General features: G+C 43.2%; 2 long non-coding RNA genes across 10 annotated transcripts in view; one reads left to right on the top strand and one right to left on the bottom strand.

The window, feature by feature from the left end:
* The window catches only part of LOC137446837 (uncharacterized), a 69,207-nt gene that overhangs the window by 40,432 nt on the left and 5,304 nt on the right, over positions 1-23,471 (top strand). For 5 of the 9 annotated variants that reach the window (XR_010988724.1, XR_010988727.1, XR_010988729.1 and 2 more), the window contains 4 exons: positions 3,482-3,621; positions 9,517-9,608; positions 11,895-12,081; positions 14,609-16,865. This is a non-coding gene — a long non-coding RNA (uncharacterized lncRNA). Of the gene's footprint in view, positions 1-3,481; positions 3,622-8,055; positions 8,183-9,516; positions 9,609-11,894; positions 12,082-14,608; positions 16,866-21,251; positions 21,444-21,588; positions 22,022-23,471 lie in introns of those variants that run through there. The other 4 variants (XR_010988728.1, XR_010988731.1, XR_010988726.1 and 1 more) reach the window with 4 other exon arrangements.
* Positions 10,445-19,586, bottom strand: LOC137446835 (uncharacterized). Its single transcript, XR_010988723.1, has 3 exons — positions 19,417-19,586; positions 13,267-13,480; positions 10,445-11,038 (listed from the first exon to the last, which is right to left on the bottom strand). It is a non-coding gene; the product is annotated as an uncharacterized lncRNA (long non-coding RNA).

The raw sequence follows: 23,471 nt of genomic DNA on the forward strand, positions 1-23,471 counted from the left end.
ATTCTGTATCTTCTGAATTCTGTATCTTCTGAATTCTGTATCTTCTGTATTCTGTATCTTCTGCATGGGAAAGACTATGTGAGAAGGGTATATGTGGAGTGACAACTTTTCACCATCTGGTAATCAACAGCTTAGGGTTTTCTTCTGCTATCTGATGCCTTTGGATCAGAAAGTTTCCTGTAAATAACAACTACAGTTTCACAGTCCCTGTTTTCAAGCTAAAAAGATGGAAAAGTACCATGTGCTGGAATGTGAAGTCTGTCATGTCCTCTCCTTTGTCCATCTGTACTGCTAAGTGAAGGCATCAGCAAGTGAGCTTAAAGTCTGGGTCATCATAATCACAAATGAGTTGCTGTCTGACAGTTCAGCTTGCAGTTGGCCCACTACAAGACAAATAACCTTCATCATGACTACAAGCCAGGCTGTGGTCCCTTGGCCATGGATTTAGGGCTTTGCTCCCTGCGTCTTTTTTGTTTAGCAGGATAGTTCAAGTATCCTTCATCTCATTGGAGTAACAGCTGAGCTCCTCACCTTTTTCAATTCATCTATTCTTTGAGTTACTCTTAGAGGGTGAGGAAGGAATTTGTACTTCATTTAAAGGGAGGAAAGTGTGATGCACCTACTAACATCTTCACAGTATGGAGGGATTTTACCATTTAATATTGCAGACCCAAGCTGACTCAGACACTCAAGCTTCCATCAAATTGGGATCAGATTCAACTTTCTAAAAGAGTTAAGAAGAACTACACTGAAAAGATGAGGGATGGGAGCAAGCAACCTGTCCCAGGTTTTTTAGATGGTTTGCTCTGGTCAGGGACTGAACAGAAATCCTTTTGACTGCTGCACCTATTCCCATTCCCAGAACTCCTCCCTGTTTGTCCAAACAAAGGGCTAAGCCATTCTTCTATAATTTAAACAGCTTATTCTTACTAAGTGTCAGGAACAGCTTATTCTTACTACTTATTGTAACTGTCAGGAATTCAGAGCAAGATGTTGTGCGTCTTGAAGCCTTTACATCTTTATGCAGTCATTGATGGTGTTGCTATTTTGTACTGTGCACAGTTTCTTTTCTCTGGAGCCACTCTCAAATCACTTTGATTTTTTTTTTATATATCTCTGTACCCTATAGGAATTTTTAATTTAATTTTTTTTTCTTCATTTGCATTCTGATTTTTATTTTTTTGTCCTGCAAAGTGTCTTAATGAAAAATACCTACCCGAAAGCTCCGTGTGAGTAGCCCCCAATGCTGAAGATCAATAGCGGTTTATTTGATCACTGACGGCAAATGCTCTTTCAATTAAGCAGGTCACATAAATAACTTGCTGGTTCCAACAGTATTTGGTAAGGTTGAGTGCGAAATAAATGTGATTTGGCTGGTGGTAGAAGGCCCTCAACGATATTGGAATGAAAAGCCACCTAAGTACTTGGATGCTGATCCTTGCTTTATCAGGGTGACCCAAGACAGGCAAGCTGAGTTTACAAACCTCCATAAAGTACACTTTCACATGGGTTCTCAGCACTTCCCTGATTTTAACAATGATGAAGGTTTCTGAAGAAAAGCTTTTCATTTGGCATTCCTGTTGGTTGTTCCAGCTAGAAACACGATGTAGCACACACCGAAATCAAAATGTGTGCCTCTATACATGTCTTTACTCCTCTCTCTTTGCAGAACTCCAAAAATGTCCCCTTCTGCCTCTGGGTTTGGTTTAATTTCTGCAGTTTTATTTCCTTCTCTCATTGTTGGAGCAGGTCCAGAGGAGGCCACAACAATGATGTGAGGGCTGGAAACCCTCTGCTGTGAGGACAGGATGAGAGAGTTGTGGTTGTTCAGCCTGCAGAAGAGAAAGCTCCAGGAAGAGCTTCTTGGGGCCTATCAGTACTTAAAGGGGCCAATGAGAAAGCTTTCTGGTATGGCCTGTCATGGCAGGACAAGGGATGATGGTTTGAAACTGAAAGAGGGAGATTTAGACTAAATAGAAGGAAGAAATTTTTTACACTGAGAGTGAGGAGACACTGGCCCAGGTTGTTCAGAGAGGTAGTATTGCCCCACCCCTGAAGCCATTCCAGATCAAGTTGGATGAGCCTCTGAGAAACCTGCTCTGGCTGAAGATATTGATGCTGACTGCAGGGGGGGTGGATTAGATGAGTTTTCAAGGTCACTTCCAACCCAAACCATTCTATGATTCCTATGCCCACACTCATCTGTCTCTCCCAGCCTGGGAAAGGGTTTATACTCACAGCAACATCACCTCTCTGCATGTAACTGTAGACACAGGGTGACATTAAAAGTGCCAGGCAATGTCCAGGCATGGCATTAAATCACAGTTCACTGAAATCAAACCACCCTGACAAGTGAGGAGATCATCCTCACAACAAAATGGTATAGAACACCTCATCAAATAATACACTGAAAAAATGTAGACATGCACAAAATGAAACTTCATTGGTGAAAGCTTGGAAAAATCAAGTCTGCACACAAGGAATAACACAAAAGAACTTCACTGAGGGGACCTGAACCAAATGTTGGGGATTAATGATCCTCAGCAGTGTCCAATATTCAAATCAAAATCTAGAGCAAACTTTTATAGTTGTCCTTAATTCACTAGCCCAAAAAGTTGATCAAAGCCCTTTTGGATATCTGATTGCTCACAAAGCAATAGGACTGGTCCTTGTTGCGTTTGAGGTTGGCTCTGCAAGTGGTGCTGCAGTCCTTTCCCCTTTAATTTTTCCAATACCAGGTTTCTGTGGGACAAGTTGTGGGGGGAGAAAGAGATTTTGCAGCTGCTGAGAAAAAGATCAGAGGCACCAACCTTGTTTAAAAATTCCACAATCAATTTAGGAAAAAAAACAGTAAAACCCCAGGAAACTCCCCAACTTCACTAAGAAGTCCTCAGTTCAAAGATAGCTGTACTAGGAGGAATCCACAGGATCTGCCTGTCAATAGGTTTCTTAGAGGAAGAAATGTTGGGTTGTGGTTTTTTTTCTTTCTTTCTTCCTTCCTTTCTCTGCCATTGAGAAAAAACTTTTTAACTGCAGAACAAGGTGAAACTACTAATGGGGGCAGGTGGGAGAGGAGGATCAGTGAGGAGAGGAGTTCATGTCTTGGGGATGACTTGCTTCTGTGAACTCCTACTGTTGATCACTCAGCTGCTGAAGGTTAGGTGAAAATAGAGTCTCCTATGTCTCAGGGTCAGAGCAACCTCAGGTTTCATGAAACTTGCTGTGCTGTGGGCTCTGAACTCTTGGTTGTAACATGACTTCAGTGTCATCCCAAGAAGTGTTAAGTGGATTTAACTCTTCAAAGTCAAAACGCTCTCAGCAGTAAGCAATAGATTTCTGAATCAGGTGCTGGGAAAAGTCCCTAAAGTATCTGAACTTGTATATTCACATGACTTTGTTTTATTTTCTTACTTCTAAAAAAAAAAACTCAACACCTTGATCTTAGAGCATCTATAGATTTAAATTTATCTCTGTGGTTTAGCATTGGAGCTTGGATGTCTTAACCATGGGGACGAGGGGAAACTGTAATCTCTGTATTCAGCCACACTGCAATGAAGCCAAGGTCCAGCATGCCCAGAGCTCACTCACATGCTGCAGAGGAAGAGAAGAACAAGGCAAATGGTGAGTGTTGATCTCCTCAATATATCCTCCCTGCTTCTGGTTATGTGCAGCTAGCAACAATAATGTTTAACAGTCCTTGCTGGTTTTGTCTTCTGGGATTTAAATTACTTTCTGGACCAACTGGTGCTTTTGGCCTGTGACATGTCCTGTGGATGTGAGTTCCACCCTTCAATTATCCACTACGTGAAGCAAAACTTTTCTCTATTTTTTCATTATTTTAGCATTTACATTCTGAGGAGCAACAGTGAGTAAGCCAGCTATGACTGAGATTCATTACGATCTCAGGATTGCTTGGAATATGAGGAAACCAGCTTTGAATCCTCTTTGAGTGCCACTTATCCCAAAAGGCTTTTATTGTTCATGAAAAACCAAGACTGAATGGCAGCACGCAGAGACAACACTTAACTTTCCGGCACAGGAGAGTGATCTCCTCTGCACAAATGCATGTGGGATGAGCACTGAATAGAAGCAAAATGAGCATGAAAATCACCCCCATGCACCAACTGGGGTTTCAATGCCTGCAGAGCTGGGTGTTCACACAGAATCTTGCTTGCATGCTTGTCTCTGGGTACTTTGAATGCCGAATCTGGCTCACAGCCAAAGTACATATTCGCTTTTACACATGCACTTAAAAAAAAATCCCTTCCTGAGGATAAGGCTGATGTGTTGAATAGAGCACCTGGCCATGAGTCAAGAGGCTTGAGACTGACTCCAAGCTCGAGTACTCGTGGAAGCTCTGCTGGCCTCAGTTTCCCTTCTTCCCCTCTGCTTAATTTTTTTCTTCTAGCTAGGCTGTAAATCGTTTTGAGCTGGAGTGCTGTCGCTTTATGTGTTCAGCACTACGGGGCTGAGACCTGAGCGGGGAAAGGGACTCACTGCCCTCACCCAAATCATCATACCGACAGTTGCACTCAGTGGATGGGCTTTTCTGAGATTTCCCTACCACTACATTTTATACCAGCCATCGCAGCTGCAAATTCCTGAAGTGACAGCACCTATTGCCCCGTCGTTATTATGCATAATAATAACTTAACTAAAATAGCAACAGAAAATGTGCACTACACAAAATGAATTTAAATTGATTTTTTTTTCCCCCCCCCTTTCTCTTCTTCGCCTTTCTCCAAGCTTATTACTAATTGGTATTTTTAGAGCAGAGATTCATTTTCATACACTAAAATTAATGGACCATACCAGCGGGTGTGAAGCAGGATAGCTCCATTGCATTCAATGGGTCCTATATCATTTACTCCAGCCGAGAACCTCACCTACTTATTTCAACGAGCATTCTCTTTTTTTTGTAACTCCCCAAGTAATTGCATTTTCAGTCTTATGTCCTGATCCTGCAAATAATTGTGCAAGACATTAACTTTATGTAGATAAGAAGCACCGCCGATGCCATCGCAGCCACCCGTACGAGGGGAGTTATGGCTTTGCGGGATCAGACTTTAAAATGCAAATTAAACCACTGCAAAATCTAATGTGCTCACAGTAATATTTTACAAATGGCAGCACCTAATATGTAATCTGTCCTAATATCTAACATTTCTGCAAGTTATGTCGTACAATAAAATGGCAGAAATTAGATTATTTAGGCTGCTTAATACTTTTGAACCTCCTCCTTTTTTTTTTTTTTTCACTTCCCCTGGAAGCTCTGTATCCCACATTGTCTGCAGCAAGTCTTTGAAATTCAGCAGGGGGATAACCTTTGGATTAAAGATGTGCTTTCTTCCTTAGCCCCCAAGAAATTCCAGCTCGAGTTTTGCTGAGATAAAGTGTTTTGAAATAGCCAATTCGCTTCTTGCTAGAAAATTCAGCAATGAGTACTGATTGAAGCAGGAATTTAGAAGACTTGCTTTTTTCAGACCCCCTTTCCAGGGGAAAAAAAAAATAATCTTTTGCTGATGGGTGTCCTGGATCTCAGATGTGATGTGTGATGGCTGATGGAATGTGTCCAGAGAAGGGCTACAAGGATGGGCAGAGGGCTGGAGCACCTCTCCTATGAAGACAGATTGAGAGTTGGGGTTGTTCAGTCTGGAGAACAGAAGGCTCTGAGGAGATCTTATTGTGGCCTTCAAGTATCTGAAGGGTGCCTACAAGAAAGCTGGGGAGGGACTTTTGAGGGTGTCAGGGAGTGATAGGACTGGGGGAATGGAGAATAACTAGAAATGGATAGATTCAGAATGTGTGTTTGGAAGAAATTCTTCCTCATGGGGATGGTGAGACACTGGAACAGATTGCCCAGGGAGGTGGTAGAAGCCTCATCTCTGGAGGTTTTTAAGGCCAGGCTGGATGTGGCTCTGAGCAACCTGATGTAGTGTGAGGTGTCCCTTCCCATGGCAGGGGTGTTGGAACTGGATGATCCTTGAGGTCACAGTACCACCAAGGTTGGAAGAGACCTCAAAGATCATCAAGTCCAACCTGTCACCACAGACCTCATGACTAGACCATGGCACCAAGTGCCACGTTCAATCCTTTCTTGAACACCTCCAGGGACGATCTCTTCTAATCTTAACAATTCTATGATTTTATATGCCAACAGTGCAAGGTTAAACCTTGCTGATGGTGCACAAAGGACAGAGTTACAAGAAGTACTTTACACAACAGGCAAACAGCTCTTTTAGGGAATGAAATTGGAAAAAAAATAACTATTTAAAAATCCATTTTGGTTGCAAAATTATCACCCCAAATCTAAGAATTATTCAGGATCCTGTATTACCTGGTCACAGTAGCAACAAGCCTACACACAAAACCTTCATCGTCAGGTTCTTCTTACCGCAGATGAAACACCAAGCGCTTATGATGGGCCCAATTAACACGGTGTGGGCTTGAGTTTACCATGGAGATCACCGTTTTCTTCCCAGTTTTTTTTGTATGTAATATATACATGACTATGAATTTTGAGGGCTTTTCTGCTTTGAGGCAAAGTGAGTTTGACATTTATACAAGAAGCAATAAAACTGATGCACTCAAAGTATATTCCTAAAACAAGTTCAGTAATGTCTCTTCCAAACTCTGTTGAGTTAGTGAAATAAATGCCTTTTCATGTTTGCAGTTGAAGTACTGGCCAATTCTGCCAAATGGGTTCTGGAAAATTGCCTTCAGAATTGACTTTCCCTGGGGAATATTTGCTTCTATGGAAAGCAGAGATACTGGGAGAATTTGAAAGAGAGAGAAAGCAAATGAGAAGGCAGAGGGAATAGGTTAAAGGCTACCTTTAGACAGGTGGCTTTCATTTCTCCTTCCCCAAATTGTTCTATAATTTCTTACCCTAAAAAATTCTGCTTAACTACAGCATTTTAGCCAGAGCAGTTCCATGCTAATCCCACTTTGCTATTACCTCAGCTCAGGTTGGGTGTTGCTCTCTCTCTCTGGGCTTCCCATCTCCAAAGAGCAAATGCAAGTCTGGGAGGCTTGTCATCCCAATTCAGTTTATCCATCTGAGGGTCCTGAATAATACTTATTCCCATGGATTTTCTTCATCTTGGTTAAGAAGGGGAAGGGTGTGGCCTGTTTTTCACCAAGCAGTTGGTATTAGCTGACATCAATAGAGAAGCCGGCTTGGACTGTCATGTGAGTAAAAATGGGCAGAATGTGTGCTCTTTTCTCCAGTTTGCTTAATCTTTTTTTCTCTCTGAAGAAGAATATCCACATAGGACAAGGCAACAGCTATTAAAGTATGGTTTAGTTCACGTGTAGCCCTTCTGGGCTACTTTACAAGTTGGCAGGCTTTGAGAATCAAGCAAGCCGTCATTGCACAAGGGAGGAATCTGCTCTATTTCCTATGAGCTAAATGGTATTTCCTAGTCCATCTCTGGATGACCTGACAGAAGGAAACATATTGCAAATGTATGTGTCATGTATGATCAACTCAGATAAATATCTTCTGCAACACATAGCATTTTCCATCTTGCATTTTGGAGGCAACACACAAGCAGAATGATTTTTCACATGCTGTTACTTTCTGACACTCTGGTTTGGCTCTCTGAGGAGCAGATTATCTACAGCTACATCATGTCTTCAGCTCAGTGGGCAGAGCTACAGCAAAAAAAGTGTTCCAGTGAGGATTCCTACTGTCAAGTGTTTGTAGTGTAGCTTCTGCTGTGCTGTATTGGGACTATCCCTGGTCAGGCATGTTTGTGTTGCCCATTTGCAGCATTTGCTCTCTATCATTTGCCTCTTGCAAATCCTTAACCCCCAAAGACCACTGTGACTTTAGCCACAAAGTCCTTGAGATTTCCTCCGAGGTGTTGAGGCTCCCTTCTGCCCTTCAGACCACGTGAAGGGGACTGTGCCTGCCCTTGAGGCTCCGACCCGTTACATTTGACATCTTGGGTTTGCGATGGCACCCATGAAACTGATACAAGCAGCTAGGAAAGGAGGAGGGAATTTTATTTTTAGCTTGCACCAGGAAAACAGCTGCAGCATTTTTCTCAGTGGCAGAAGATCTCTCACAGGACAGAGGGAGGCCTGCCTTATTGCCTCAAGATTTTGCCCTCTGAAGAGCTTCAGCCTTCCAAGACTCCCCGCCGTGCAAAGCTCCAGCTCATGTGCACTGATGAAGGTAATTCTAGAGCCTCGTGGAGGAAACCAGAACTATTTTTATTTTTGGTTGAGTAAACCTTTAGCATTTAACAGTCAGGTGTTTATTTCACTTCCCATACTGCCTCCGGCTCCAGTAATGCTCAGCATGATCCTTTTCTCGAGGAGGGGGGAGAAAAAAGGGGATTGAGTTAAACACTCTCAAAATGGAGTGGCCTGAGGAATCACAAACTCATATCCACTGCCACACATCCCACCTTGGCCCCCCTCCTTCCTTGCTTCAGCCCTCCTTGGAAGGAACCTGACAGGAAATATTTGAGAGGTAGGGAATTTTCAATGAAAATATTATTTCTCCATCTGCCCACTTTTCCGCCCTCGCAGGTTGTATGGCTAAGTGACACTTAGGAATGTGTATCCTGCAGGCCGCTCCGTCGCCTGTCTTCTCACATGTTGCTTTCCCATCAGAAGCACATCAAGGCACTGGGTTCTCCTGCCTCCTGAGTGTCACAGGGGACACTTGACCTTAGGACCATGCATGGGCTTTTGGGATTCATTCCTGACTTCAGTGGCTCCTGTCAATGAAGGAGGCTGATCCCCTTTTGATGAGCTTCCCCACAGCCTTCCTGGGAGGCATGGGGAGGGTGGGGTCCACCACTGCTCCAGACCTCTGGGATTCAAAAAAACAACAACTATGAAACCTACAGAAAGTTGGCTGATATTGCATGCACAGAGCTATTCAAACCAGATGCTTGCATGCCTTCCTGCCCACGCTACCTTACCCACACTGATCCATTCCTAGCCTAACAGGAAGCTTCAGCTTTGTGTACCTTGAGCCATTTTCAACAAAAGCCGTACCAGGAGAGGGACACATGTGCTGTGATGACCTACAAGAGGCCACACTCAGCAAGAGGCATGCTTGTTCCTTCATCCAAAGGTGGCCATATTGCACTTTTTCCTTGGACAAGCTAAATGTGCTCCAGCTGGTTGGGAAGTGTTAAGGCAACGTGGCTTGACGAATGGCGTGTGTCTAAGAGGGAAAAGGAAAATAACTGAGGCTAATTTGTGTTGGGGATTAACACTGGGGGGAAAATGAGTAATGATTGGACATGTTTCAGCTGTACAATCATCCTTTTTTTGAATAGGTTTTAAAAAATCATCTTTAACCTGCATCTAATTCTGTCTTGCTCTTCAGCTATGTTTCTCTGGTCAGAAGAATTCCATCTTCTGCCTGAAATCTCCTGCATCTAAACTCCTCATTCTTAAATCTTGGCCTTAAAAATACAGCCTTACAGCCTTTCCTAACCCATTCCAAATCAAATCTTGCCACTGATTCTAACTGGGACTCTGTAATTTCAGCTCATCCTACCCATGACAACGTAGACTTCTTGGGCTACCATTTTGATAGGTTCCAGGAAAGCAGGAAATATTCAGTCCAGACTCACTAAAAGGTAATCACTCTGCCAATACTTCAGTTTATTTTTACTTTGACTGCTGATTGCACTTCTTAGCCATTCATTCCCTCTTCTCCCCAAGTCTCCTGGCAATTACTGTCTTACAGATAAAGCATGATCACAGTGACACTTGACTTGACAGAATAAAATAGTGTGAAATCTGCTAATAAAGGAGGCTGCAAAACACTAGAAGAGTTTTTACTCCCCAAGTTAACGGTTAATGATGTATAGGGCTCAAATCCACAGTCTTACATTAATGGCATTCCGTGGGATCTCTCTGGTCAGATCAGAGTCAATATTTCATACCCCTAGGTCCTTGTGCCTATCTTGGTTGTGTGGTGCAGCTGCTGTGTTACACACTGGAGCACAGAAATTATTTTGGCTAGAAAGAGCCAAGGAAAGGTTCAGTTCTTTATCCCCACAGGCTGATGTAGCAGCACAAGGAAGACAGGGCTGTGCCAAAGGGGTGGAACTCATGTCACCCACATCTGCGCCAAGGTACCTGGCTCTTTCACACCCAGAATACATTAGCCAGTGTGATTAAAAATATAGGAAGGACACGTGTTAACAATTTTCTTATTGCAAACTTAATCAGGCTTTCATTTATTACACTCTACTCCCTGTGAAATGTGTTTATTCACTGGCAAAAGTCTGGATCTTGGTGGCTTTTTATAATCAGTAAGGAGGAGAAAAAAATAATCCCTTTGGGTTTGTTACATAAGTTCATCCAAAAGGTGATCAACCACACAAACACCTACACCCCCACCCCTCCCCATACCCATGCATTAGCTCACAGCTGTGTGCATGGAGGCTTTGTGAGATGAATAACCCATTAATCTCCATGTGGAAAATCAATAAATTGAAAATAATTAGCTGGGTACGAGAAGCAGCAAAGAATCAGACAGCTGTTATTTAAAACATGAATTAGACATGTAGAAACAAGGTATAACAAGGCATGCAGGGAGCAGGGAAGGGAGGGGGAAAGGGCAGGAAGATATGAAAGAAAGAATAGTGGTGAATCCCAAGGTGCTGAAATGTGTGTTTATATATAACCCACTCTAAGTAACTCCATACAAGTGGTATTCTACAGTGAGAACTGTGGAAGGATCAGAAGGGCTTTTGGAAAATGCATCTCACTGGATGAAATTGCTTACTACCAAGGCTGGAAGAGCTCCAGTAGCTACCAGCAATGGAAAAAGAGCACAAAATCCCAGCTGCTGTCAACAAGCATTGTCTTGATTTTATTTGTCCTCAAGTAGGCAGGCAGCAGGGTCTGCAAGGAGAATCAGAGGCAGCAGTAGGGCAGATACAAGGATGGCCTGTGCAGTCACAGCAATGGAGGCACTGAATAGAGCAGGCAGAATATGGTCTTCTCGCTCCTGTTTCATGTCACGTTGACTCGGTGACAACTGCTGAATAAAAAGACTCTGAGAGAAACAAATTAAGTGAATGAGAAGAATGTGCCTTACCAGTGGGGAGACAAAAACAACCTAACAAACAGCGTGCTGGGACAGATCAGCAATGTACCAAGCTGTAGCTCAGCTATGACAGATGGTCTTGTAAAGGGATATTCTAGATGAGGTTTTGAGTGCATTATTTTTAGGCTGAGATTTAGCACCTATGTCCCAGTCCAAGCCATGGATGGTAGGTTCAATTTTGAGTTTTGAAGCACCAGAAATTGTGCAAACTATTTTGTTTATGGTGCAAGCTGCTAGACAGGCTACAGATCCTAGATGAAATCAGCACAGAGAAAATTCCCTGTGGAGCTAGAGACTGTTTGCAGGGAGAGACTAAAGCAGAAGCACTGCAGGTCATACACAAGTTTCTGGGAAGGATGCACATTAACTGCAACAAAACATTTCATTTGTTCAGAAGAAAAAGTATCTCCCCTCCACTGCAAGTTGCTGATCAAAGTATGAAGCAGGTGGCTAAGTCTGCCAAGAGCCTGAAACAAGATCTTTGAGGGGTATTAAGCACTTTATGTGTTGACATTTAAACCAGATTTAACTTCTCCAGGACAGCCTACCAAGACCTCTGCCAGTCCACCTGAGATAATAGAGTAGTAATGAAGTTCTGCCTCTCAAAGGAGACTCCTCTAGTCACCCACCACCATTTCTGTGTGTGAAGAGGCACAGCATGCAGGGGATTTCTCATTTGTACATCCATTGCAGCTCAATTCTTTCTATGCAACCTAACAAAGAGGCTTTTACTTGCAATTAATATCTTCTTGTTACTGTACACTATCAACTTTCAAGTTTTAATGCCATTTCCCCTGCTGCACAGGAATATTCTTGGGGCCTGATCAGAATGTGCTCACTACGGGGCAAAAGTCAGGTGTACAGTTCTTCAGGTGCAAAATGAATCTCTTTAGGTGTCGCCTAACAATGGGGAAGAGAGAGGCTGCAGTGACACCGTTCAGATCCAATTTTCAATTCAAGGATGTCGGGATGCTCGTTTTCAACCACTGCAGGTACCCAGACAAGGAAAGGACTAACATTTCGGGCTGTGGGTTAATGATTATTCTGGAGCTGTTTGGGTTGGTTTAGACAGTGAGAGGGAAGAGGTGTCACATCTTCTCCACTTTCTAAACAGTGTTTCCTGGGAGTTTCATTTTATTAAGCAGGATGACAATTCCTCCTGCCTTCATTTTGATATCCAAAGCTAATTTATTTGCCCTTTCCACTTAACTCACAAGTCTGCATGCCTGCACTTCTGTTCAAGTAGGAGATAAAAAGCTGAATACTTCTACTCTGAAAAAGCTGCTTTGAATAGTTAGGGTGGATCTATTTGACCAACTACAGAAAATGGGACAAAAAAGAAAAGGGGGGTATGATAGGATGTGCTAGTTCTCAACTTGGACTCTCTGCTGTAGGAAATCAATGAAAATGGGAAAAGAAATCCAACAGGCTCCAGAGAACAAATAAATCTGGCTGTGATATGTGAATCTCATCAACCATAAAATACAAGGACTAAAGAAGAGATGGTTGCAATAAGGACTAGGGTGCCTCAGGCAAGTAATAGGGATGTCAGAAAAAGCTGTATCAGGTTGAGGAGGAATTCTGGCCAACTCCAGTGACTTAAAAAATTGTCTCTCAGACCTCCTCCCCAGCTGAAGAGAAGCTGCTCTGTGGACCAAAGCAAATCTGAGGTTGGGAAGGCTCCAGTATCTCCACTTAGAGATACAATTATGTTCAGAATTATCCTTTTACTGTTTTTCATTCAGTGTCACTTCAAGCCACTGGGAAAAAAATTAAAAGACAATTAAATTACAAGGGGAAAAAAAAAGCCTGGAGAGGAACAAAACATCAGATTTCTGCTTCTGGAAAGCAGGAAACTCCCCCAGTACAGTTCTGTCTGGGTGACACGGCCCAGGGATGTGCTGAAAAGCTCTCCTTTGGAGTGCAAGTCTGGACAGCTTTGCCAAGCCTGGGGAGCATCAACTGCACTCCCTGAGCAAGCCAAAGCCCAGCAGTTTCTCAAACAGCAGCCAGTGTCAGGCTGTTACTGGATGTTCCCTGCTCCTGTGCTCCAGCCCCTGGGCAGCAGCAGGGCTGCATGTAGAGTCTTGTGGTGGAGGGAAGAGAGAGACGAGAGAGCTCCCACACTGACAAGCAGGTTTTGTGGTTTTGTTTAAGATGCTGAATCAGAGTTTCACCTGGAGGGGAGGCAGGAGGGGATGGATGCTGGTTGGCAGGTGTCTGCAGGAGCACTCGGATTCGCTCGCCTATCTCTGGGGCTGGCAGTCTGCGCTGCTTGGCTGCTGCCCTTGTTGCTGCTGCTTCGAAGGCAGGGAACGTCACTGGCAGACGGGAACGTGCTGGTTCTTGTCGTGTGGCCCGACCGACAAGGGAAAGCTCCTTTGAACAAATCTGCAGCAATTTGAAGAGATAATGAAATTCAGCATCCACCCAGGCTGCTGAGCTTACTGAATGATGGAAGGTTCAGAACTCAGTTTTGTCCTGCCACTGTCCTCTGTGCCCCCAAGAGCAGCTTCTCACATTGGCCGCATTTATTCCACAGTGTAGGCCCTAGAAATCAACTTGGGGGCTGGGGGATTAGTTGCTCTGTATATCCACAAATGGTACAAGCACCAGCAGCAGGTCTTGATCATTGAACATGTGATGGAAGAGTATCACTCGAACTGGCTAATAGCCCAGAAACAGCTGTGCCATATCACAGAATATGGTAAACATCCAAAATGGGGATGGGCCAGGTTCTCAGCAGCAGTACATTAATATCCTCCCCACCAGAGTGAGCACTGGTAAACTTCCCAACACTTGGCAGCCCTTTGATCATTCACTTCCTTTAGCTGTCCTGTAATCTTCTGCCTTTGCCATGGCTCTTTCTCACCTGCCCTGTCTTGTTGTACCAATGGATGTAGCTGTGGTGCTGCTGGGTCACTGGAGGGTGTGCAACTGTGCTGGTGCAGAGAAAGTCAGATCAGGAACAGGTTAAGAAGAGGAAGTGGAAATAAGATGTTTTCTCTCAAGCAGAAGGCTGGAGCAGTAGCAATGCCTTCAGGTCAAGATTAGGTGCATGAGCAGAGATGATTGGGGAAAGCTTTCATAGCTTCCAGTGACCATATTAGGCCAAGTTGAAACCAATCATTTTTTGCCCTCACTTCCCTGCGTATTAAAATTCACCAGGAAGATAAATAGTTACTTCATTGCCATCTGTTTTGATTCTGCTAGATAAATGTAATCAAGACTATTCTATACACGAGCAGTATTGCTGAACTAAATATCACCCAAAACACAAACTGCAGATTTCTGAGGAGCGTCACCAAGGATTTGTTGGAATTCAAGACCAAAGCAGCTGGATCAAGACAGGGCAGGTTACACACCAGGCATTTCTCTGCCCCTTCACTATTTCCTGACAAATTCCATGAAGGATATTTAGCTAACCAACTAACGAAATGCTTGCTGAAATAAATATTTCATTTCTGGATTTTCATTGAGAAATTGCAGTTCTTGGTTTAACAGTGATTTATTTTCCAGGTTTGGATTCAGGAAACTCAACAAAAAAAATAAAAAGAAGAAAGGAAGAAAAGAAATATTTGTGTGTGGGAGAAAGCTCCTTTTTTAAATGCAATTTCTCTTCCCTTAAAAAAAAACCCAAAACAAACATAAAAAGAAGAAGACAAAAAGAAAGCATAAAAATATTGCTGCAAAAAGGTTTTGCACTGGATGAAATTTTCATTAGAAACTAGCAAGCACGTAAATGAACACAAACTATCAGTCAAATTCAGTGACTTGCCCAAAGCCACAAGGACAAAACAACAAAGCGAAGCACTGAGCACTTAGATCCAAGCCCTGCGCTCTGCTCCGGCCACTGGACCTTGCAGATTGCAATTAGGAGCAAGAAGAAGAGATCCACCAAAGATAAGTGGGCCCAGCTCTGGCTCTGGCTCTGGCTCTGCTAAGCTTGCCTCAGAGTGGTTATGTGGGTGGTGCAGAATTTGTCAAACAAGATGTTCACAAAGATCTCCCTAAGCACCGCTGAGAAAAAAATGAAGACAACCCTACCATAAAGTGACACATAATTCAGCTGAAGTGAAACATACTGATGCAAGAGCAGAGAATAACTCATTCCCCTTAGGCAAAACTCATCCAAAAAGCTAATAATGAAAACTGGAGGACTCCAAACCATTATTTTTCCTTTCCAGGCCAACAGCAGGGATAGCTTATGTGGTTAGCAGCTGACTCCTGAGTTTTATTCTCATTTCCACCACTAATTCGCAGTGTGATCTTGTAGTGTCGCCGCTTTGGGCCTCAGTTTACTCATCGGTGTAATGTGGACGTGGGTTGATTACAGAACACTTAACTGATAGGAGCAAAATATTCTTTATGAATATGGATGGGGCTGGATGTTGAGGTAGATGCTAATGACCTTCTTGGAGCCTGCTTGCTCTCTGTGGTTTAGAAGAGGGTAAAAGAGCCCTGGGGGTTTTGGGCGTACCCTCAGGTGGGGGTGGGATGCTTTTGGGTATGCTTTGAGATCTCTCTTTTGTCACTGTGCTTGTGGTTCTCTGTAAAATTTCCTCATCCTATTCCTCTTGCTTATAGTTTTTCTGGATATGCCCCTTCTTGTTGCAGTAATAGCAGATGGGGACTCTTTCCCTTTGAACCCCATCACACTGTTTCCGCTCCTGACTGCTTTTTTCTCATGTTGTTTCTGATTTTTTACTTTCCCTTACAGCAGTTACCAACAATTTAGCTTTTGCCTTTTGTTTCTCTTCATCCTTCCTTACATATCACATGCATATTGAAACTGGGAGGAAGGGAAAGAAGGAAAAGGAAGGGGACAGAGGTGTGATTCATGCAGCCATTCCTGTTCTAGATGATGTGAGAGGTATCAGGACCACGTTGCTGGCTGGGCAGGAGCTGCTTCCATCATGCCTGGTGGCTGCAGCTCCTAAGGGTGACTTTTAGCAACACAAAGAGTTGTACCAGCACCAGTCAAGGAACCAGGTAGGCCTGGGCTAGAGGTTGTTGAGTTTGCATGCTTGCCAAAAAGAATGATGCTAAACCACAAATGCAGGGCCATTACATTCTCTGGCCAGGCATCTCTGGATGTGAATCACTCAGTCCTGGGAAGCCAGGGCAGTTTATGCCTGGTGAGAATGTATCCCTGGATCACATGGAAACTACACTTCAGGGTAGTCCCACAAGGGCAGCATCCTGGCATCTGTTTGTTCTTAGCTGATGGTTCTGATCAGTAAACTCTTAAGAGCTTCTTCCATCATTATAAGGCAATGGAACTGAATCCATGCTTCTGCGCCTGTTGTCTAGGCAGATTCTTGAAATGTTAAAGGTCTCCTCTATGCCTCAAGCTTCTGCAAGAAAACAAAGAGAACACACCTGCAGATGCAGAGCTCAGATCTTCTGGTGTTGGTGATTACGCCTCAGGAATCATAGGACAGAGGTCAAGGCCTTGACAATGGCCCAGTTTCACATGCACACTGGTCAGTAATTTGGGAATGGAATATAAATGCAATTCTTTCTTGGAAGGTCATTGAATTGAGCTCCACTGACCCAACCAGTTACTATTGGCCTGTAGAAACACCATGGACAGCAATATTTATGATGATTACCCTGACAGGCTGAGTAATTGCTTTGCAGCTAAAATGCTAAAAGCAATGGAGCTGGGTTTTCAAAAGAGGCATTTCATCAGAGCCTCCTAAATAAAATAATTGTGGGAAGTAACTTGAAGTTGGAGCTGGTGGTTTGATTTGTGTTAATGTAGGTGTGTGTGTATGTGTGTATGCACAGGTATTCTGTGTACATGTATAAAGTACTCTAGATCAGGAAAGGGAAGAAAGCAGTCTCTTTAGACTGAAGTATTCCACAAATCATCCTGGATATGCCTATTGCTACTCATGCCACAAGGACCATGATTTCATTGGCACTAATCATACACATAAACATTTTCAGGGGCCTGAAATACGAAAACCAGAAGAGTTATACATGTCGTAGCATACTCAGTGTGATCTATAGCATGAACCTGCAGCTTTGACTCTTTACTTTTAGAGTTACATGAATGCTGAAAATGAAACAAATTTTTCCTTCAAATACTTGGTTCTAGAGTAAGGCTCTCTACTTTTCATTCAGTTGCCTTATTGAGTATATCACACGCAACATCACCACACTTTTTATCCTGAAAGGATCCCCACATCTAGTCTGCTTTTACCAGTTGCTGCCATTTTGCGTAGTGGAATTAAGCAGGTGAACTACTACAGATCATCTTGTAAAGGCTTCTGATGTCAGAACAAGACTTTGAAAGGATCAGTTTTACACACTTGTGCTGCACATGAATCCCTAGTTTCAAGTTGTCAGGTTATCTTTGCTCCAGCTGCTAGGAGATATACAAATCTGTTTGGTTTTCATATGAGCCAAGACACTTAAAAAATAGAGAATGTAGGAGAGGTGTTAATTTGGAACTGGTTCATGAGGCAGAATCCTTTGGTTAATGGATCTTCAAGATATTTAGGGCCACAAAGATAATGAGGGGTCTGGAGCATGTCTCTTGCAAAGAGAGGCTGGGAAGGTCTCTAGCCTGGAAAAGAGATGACTGAGAGGGAATCTTATAAATACTTCTAAATATCTAAAGGGGGAGGTCATGAGGATGGGGCTAGTCTCTTCTCAGTGGTGGCCAATGATAAGACAAGGAACAACAGCTACAAAGTAGATCACAGGAGGTTTTGTTTGAACTTAAGGGAAATTGTCTTTACTTTGAGGGTGCTGGAGTGTTGAGAAATGGCTTGAATCTCAGGGACATGGTTCTATGGAACAACTGTTTGAACAAAGTGTGTAGGCTGTACTCCATCATGTTGTTTACTGCTCACAGTTAGCTGGTATGCTGATGTAGCAGGGCTTCTTCTGTTCTCTGTGCTACCCCTACTGCATACAAGGAATCAGAGATTACATTAAGGGGAATCTGTAGCCATCGTTTAAAGGCATAAACTATGGCGGCAAGTTCCAGTGTTTGCAGTGAGTCTCCTGGAACAGATTCCCCTACATACTTTGTTCAAACAGTTGTTCCATAGAACCATGTCCCTGAGATTCAAGCCATTTCTCAACAATGGAGTACTGGACCAGGCTCTTTCCTTTTCTGGTGACTTTCAAAACCCAACTGGATGTGTTCCCAGGCAATCTGTTCTAGTAGAGGGGTTGGAGTAGATCATCTCCAGAAGTCCTTTCCAACCCCCATCATTCTATGTTTCTGTGATATTTAGATGCTGAAGTTTCTAGATTGGCATGATCAGACAGACACCATGACTACACGTGCAACAGTGTAAGTGCACAGATGTGAAAGCTACTTTCCTGGCAGGTATGTGGCTGATGCACAGCAGCGGTGATATGAATGCTTTCATGAAAATGTGATCCTCCAGGCCCAGCCAGTTTGAGTAATCAATAACCACCTTCATACTCAGGTATCTCTTTAATGCAATGCCTGGGAATATACCACAAACTCATATTGATGCAAACCCATAGCTAAATCCTGTCCCATTGAACTGCTGGAAATCACCCTCCAAGGAGCACTTATTTTCATAAAGGGATTTCTCGCAGTGCTGGTTCATAGTCCAGTTTTGAGTCACCACAAAACCCCTTCTCAGCTGTTTCAGCAGAGTAGATATAATCACTGCACAGGAAATAAACCATTGTCTAAGTTTCAGGCCAAGAACAGCTTGTGTGTGCTCACAAATACCACAAAACCACTAAGTAGTCAAGTTAAACATAGATACTCTGGACATACAAATGTGAGCTGCATTATATATATGTTTTGGGGGTTATTTTGGCAGGTTTGGAATTTGAGACTACTAATATGTGTTATGCCTAACTCTGCTCCCATCCTTGGCTTTGAATGCCATACCCAGTTTCCTGGGTGCTTACAGGACACAGAGGAGAAACATTCCCCTGATAGATTTGGCAGGAACCTGTTTTATCAAAGCCAACAAAGGTGGTGGAGAAGGTAGAGCTTTTTCAAATCTGAGTCCAGAGGGGCCTGGAAAGTTTGTTTTGCTCTCAGAGATGTAAATGTAGAAACTTCCACAGGTGGCAAGTAAACAGGACAAGAGCTCAGGATGACTTCACTCTTCCACCTCCCCCACCATTAATAGCAAATATTCTGTAACAGCACTTGCAGGCTATAACCACATCTGGGGCATGCTGTGCTAGCACTTGTGTGAACAAGCAAACAGACACTGTTCTTGCCCTGAAAGCTTTAGACTGAGATCTTGAAAGCAAGGTGATTTTGACCTTAAGGATGATACCAACAAGACCAAGAAGAGAGAGAAGTGACTTACTCAGTGTCAGGAATACTTTGGATGTCTTCTGCTGCCTGTTCTGCCAGTGTAGTTGCTCATGGGCTGTCCCAGATAAACACCACCACAAAGTGCAAGTCACTCAGTGAAATTAGAGGCAGAAGGTGCTGTGTTCCCTCTTAGCCTGCACAGTTACCAGATATCACAACAGTTCTTTGTCATTCAAAATGTTGGTTCTTTGGGGACTGGTTTTACTTATCATCTCTCTCTTTTCCCACCCCACCCCTCATGAAGAAACCAGGCATTTGGAAAATTGTAATCTCAGTAGCAGTAGTTGCTCCATAGCCTGGAAGTGAGTTTTGATGCATCTGCATATTTTTCAGTTTCATTCTGTCTCTATCATGATATCTGGGAACATTTGCAAATCAGTTAAAACTATCATACCATATCAGATATGAATAACTAGGTTCCTTCTTACCCATCCCCTTCCATGCTCCAGGCTTCCACTTCCCTAGGCAGATTTCTCAGGAGCAATGTGAGCATCCTTGTTGGATGCTTTGAAGGGCAATAGAGATTAACTTTGCCAAACCATTAAGGAAAGGAAGGTTTTGCTTAAGCTGAAGGTCCTGATTGGGAAATTGCCTTCATCCACAAAGCTATATGTCAACCCCACCCACAGATCACTTAGATGCAAGATTGCAGCTGATCTCAACAACTGTAGAGATGAAAGGAGGTGCAGCATCCAAACCATGCTGGGCTTTGTTTAGAGAGATCCAAAGCTGGAATTTGGATTCCATTGCAACTGGAAACAAACAGGTAACTAGTTCAGCCTGCCAAGTGATGCAGCAGTTAATGAATGCTCCCATAACCTCCCTGCTAGGTTATCCCAGCATTTGCTCTGTGTTTAGTTTGCTAGGGTTTCTTTCTAGAAAGTGAAATACCACCAACTTGATGCAATCCAGAGACCTGTGCTGGAGAGTGGAGAGAGAGACACAGAAGCAGCCTTGAAAGCCATCTGTTAATACACAGCCAATTTCCTTTATGTAGGACATCTCTCTTTGCTTTGGCAAGAAACTGATACCCAAGTGTCTCACATTGGGTAGAAGGGACCTCTTCAGATGAAAGCTGAGACAGAAATGGGACTTGGCCCCTTCTGCTTTTGCCCTCTGGATTTTGGCAGAGCACCTGCTCTGTCATGGAGTTCTTTGCCTGGAGCTCCCAGACTGAGCTGGGAGTCACTCTTCTCTGCCATCACCACCACCAGGTTTCCTACAGATCATTTTCAAATCCAGAGCCAGTGGGATATTCAACTTCCTATTGACTGAACTCTCAAATGGTCTACAGTGGTTATTGCACTGAAAGCACACTGAAGTTAAACTCCATTTTATAACATTCTATGTTCTTTTTGTACTCAGCCTGCTTCTTAAATGACCAGACTGTCTGGACCTTAGGACACATCTCTAGAGTTTTCATGCCTTGACATCCCTTGGCATTCATGTGACTAACATGTGCATCTTATTGACTTCAGGACACTGCATTCTCTTTAAAGCTGAAATCCTTGACTTGGTACATTCTGAAGTTAGCAAGCAATTCTGTTCCCACTTCTGAGGGACACTGAGGAATGAAGAGCTAAAGTCCTAAGTACCTCACTGCAGCGGGCCAAGGGGGATCTCCCACCTGTACATTTCTTACCACAAAAGTGTATATTTTTCTGGGCAGGCCATCAGGAAAGGAAAAGAAAAAACACCTCCTCCTCTTCTCATCCCACTCCTGTGAAGGGATTTGGTTGGTATTTTGGAGGTCCTGAAGTATTTAGAAACCTTCCTCTCTGTTACAGTTTTGGACTGAGAATTTCCCTTTTTGCTCCTCTTCAACAGAATTCTTCCTGTTTACATAAATCAAGGATCTGACCCCTGCTTTCCATTCCAACCAAGGAGGACTCAAGAGTACAATGAGACAGATTGTCCTCACAGGATTTCTAGCTGTGTAGAGAATCCAAAGTGCCAGAAAACATTGTGGGAAGGACTGCTTTCAGGGAAATTCCAGCCCGTGGTTTCCATACGTGTCATGTAAGTAATGTCACCCTAGACTATAAACCTCCTGAAAGCAGCCTGCTGCATTCAGTGCTTCTGGCTATAAAATAATATGATATAATTATTATATTTTTTCCTCTTCTGCTTTAAACTGCCTCACTTAAAATTAAATTGACACCAGCATTTCTCATTCCCTCTGGAAGCGTGGAAGGACAGGATTCATCCGGAGTGTCATCCGTAGCTGGTGAAAAAAGTGCCACTGAAACCAGTTGTAGTTGTGGCATGAAGTGCAGGTGCAACCAAGTGGCCTCTTAGGTGCTTAGAGGGCATCCTTTGAGGCTCAAGCTCTGAGCACATCAAATGATGCAGAGGAGCAGGAAGCTGAAGGCTGAGATTCATTTCTGGATCCACCCTTGTTGCAAACCCTGAGCAGCCGGCAGTAATTTTGATCAGATGCCTTCCTCCAATCAGGAAGAAAGGGAACGTATGCTGGCACTTGAATTCCATTTCAATTTGCTTGAGCAGAGATTTATAATTATTCCAAGGAATGATTTTATAATGTAATTCTGTGTTGTCAGAGTGGGTTAGCTTTATGACCTGCTTTAAAAAATAAATGCGGCTTTAATTAAAACAAAACCAAAGAGAGAAGTGCAGTCTTGTACCAACACGTTGCTGTCAGCACCCTGCTAACTGTCTGAATTGAACTGTAAGCCTGCACTCAGAGATACCAGTGCCAAAACCCAAGCTCATGGCACATTTAAAGGTACCACTGGCTTATTTTTAATTTGTATCTCAACTCAGTCTTGCTGGAGGTTTCCTAATAACCATTACCATGACTGTCAAAAATCAGACACTAATGAATGGCAACCTTTAGTAGGCTGTCAGCTTTTACAGGAGCATAGCTGGATGCATCAATAAACCTGACTCTCCCCCTGCTTAGCAGCACTGCATTTTCATTACCCGAAATGGAGTCATTTTTGGTTTAACCTAGTACGAGATCAGAATCAGACTCATTAAATTTAGCCTTCAAGCTGCCATCTTTCATGAGGTAAGATGATTTTGCTGCTACATAATGGATGTCGCAGAGCTCATCTTCAGTACATGCTCACACTACTTGTAATTTTCTGTATTTGCATTACCTGACATGTGAGACAATATTAATGCTATATCACACTGAAGACTCTCTGACATCAGCAAATAGAACCACCGTGCAAACCAGACACTTTCCAGCACTTGTGCACCACGCAGAGCCCTATTTGTGCCCTTGTGTCTCTTTCACAAGGTCAGTGATATTAAGCGGACATATTAAACCATCTTATCAAAGAATCACCAAGGTTGGAAGAGACCTCAAAGATCATCAAGTCCAACCTGTCACCACAGACCTCATGACTAAACCATGGCACCAAGTGCCAATCCCATCTTGAACACCTTCAGGGATGGTGACTCCACCACCTCCCTGGGCAGCTCATTCTAATGGACAATGACTCTCTTAGTGAAGAACTTTCGCCTCACCTCCAGCCTAAACTTCCCCTGGTGCAGCTTGAGACTGTGTCCTCTTGTTCCATTGCTGAAGAGACCAACCCCCTCCTGGCTACAATAACCCTTCAGGTAGTTTTTTAGTATCACTTCACCAGAATTCTTCATGTCTTAGTGTCCAACAGACATCAATATCCAAAGAGTTGTTGCATGTCTGATGCTACGTGGCTTGAGTAGGTCAATATGCAATATTCTGGGGAGGGAGGGGGGAAATCTGACTCCTTGAAAGTCAGTGGAGATTTTTGTTTTGATTTTGCTGATGCTAGTTTTAACATTGATAAGTCTATTGATTTCCCACTCATTAATTTCAGAGTCAGAGAATTATCTAGTTCATAAACCACATTTGGGGATAGGTAGTAATCTTTGTGTTATTTTTACTCTGCCATGTAAAAGTAATTTCATAAATGGATGAAAATGCAATGATAGAATAAATTCAGTGTCCCCAGGAATCAGAACATACCCAGCACAAACAGGTAGCAATGTCTAGGTGACTAGGAAGGAACAAATGAGTGTGGGGGAGATTGCATC

This window comes from Melanerpes formicivorus, unplaced genomic scaffold, assembly GCF_026170545.1.
Source record: "Melanerpes formicivorus ecotype bairdi unplaced genomic scaffold, bMelFor1.0.p_v2 SCAF_19, whole genome shotgun sequence".
Lineage (NCBI taxonomy): Eukaryota > Metazoa > Chordata > Aves > Piciformes > Picidae > Melanerpes > Melanerpes formicivorus.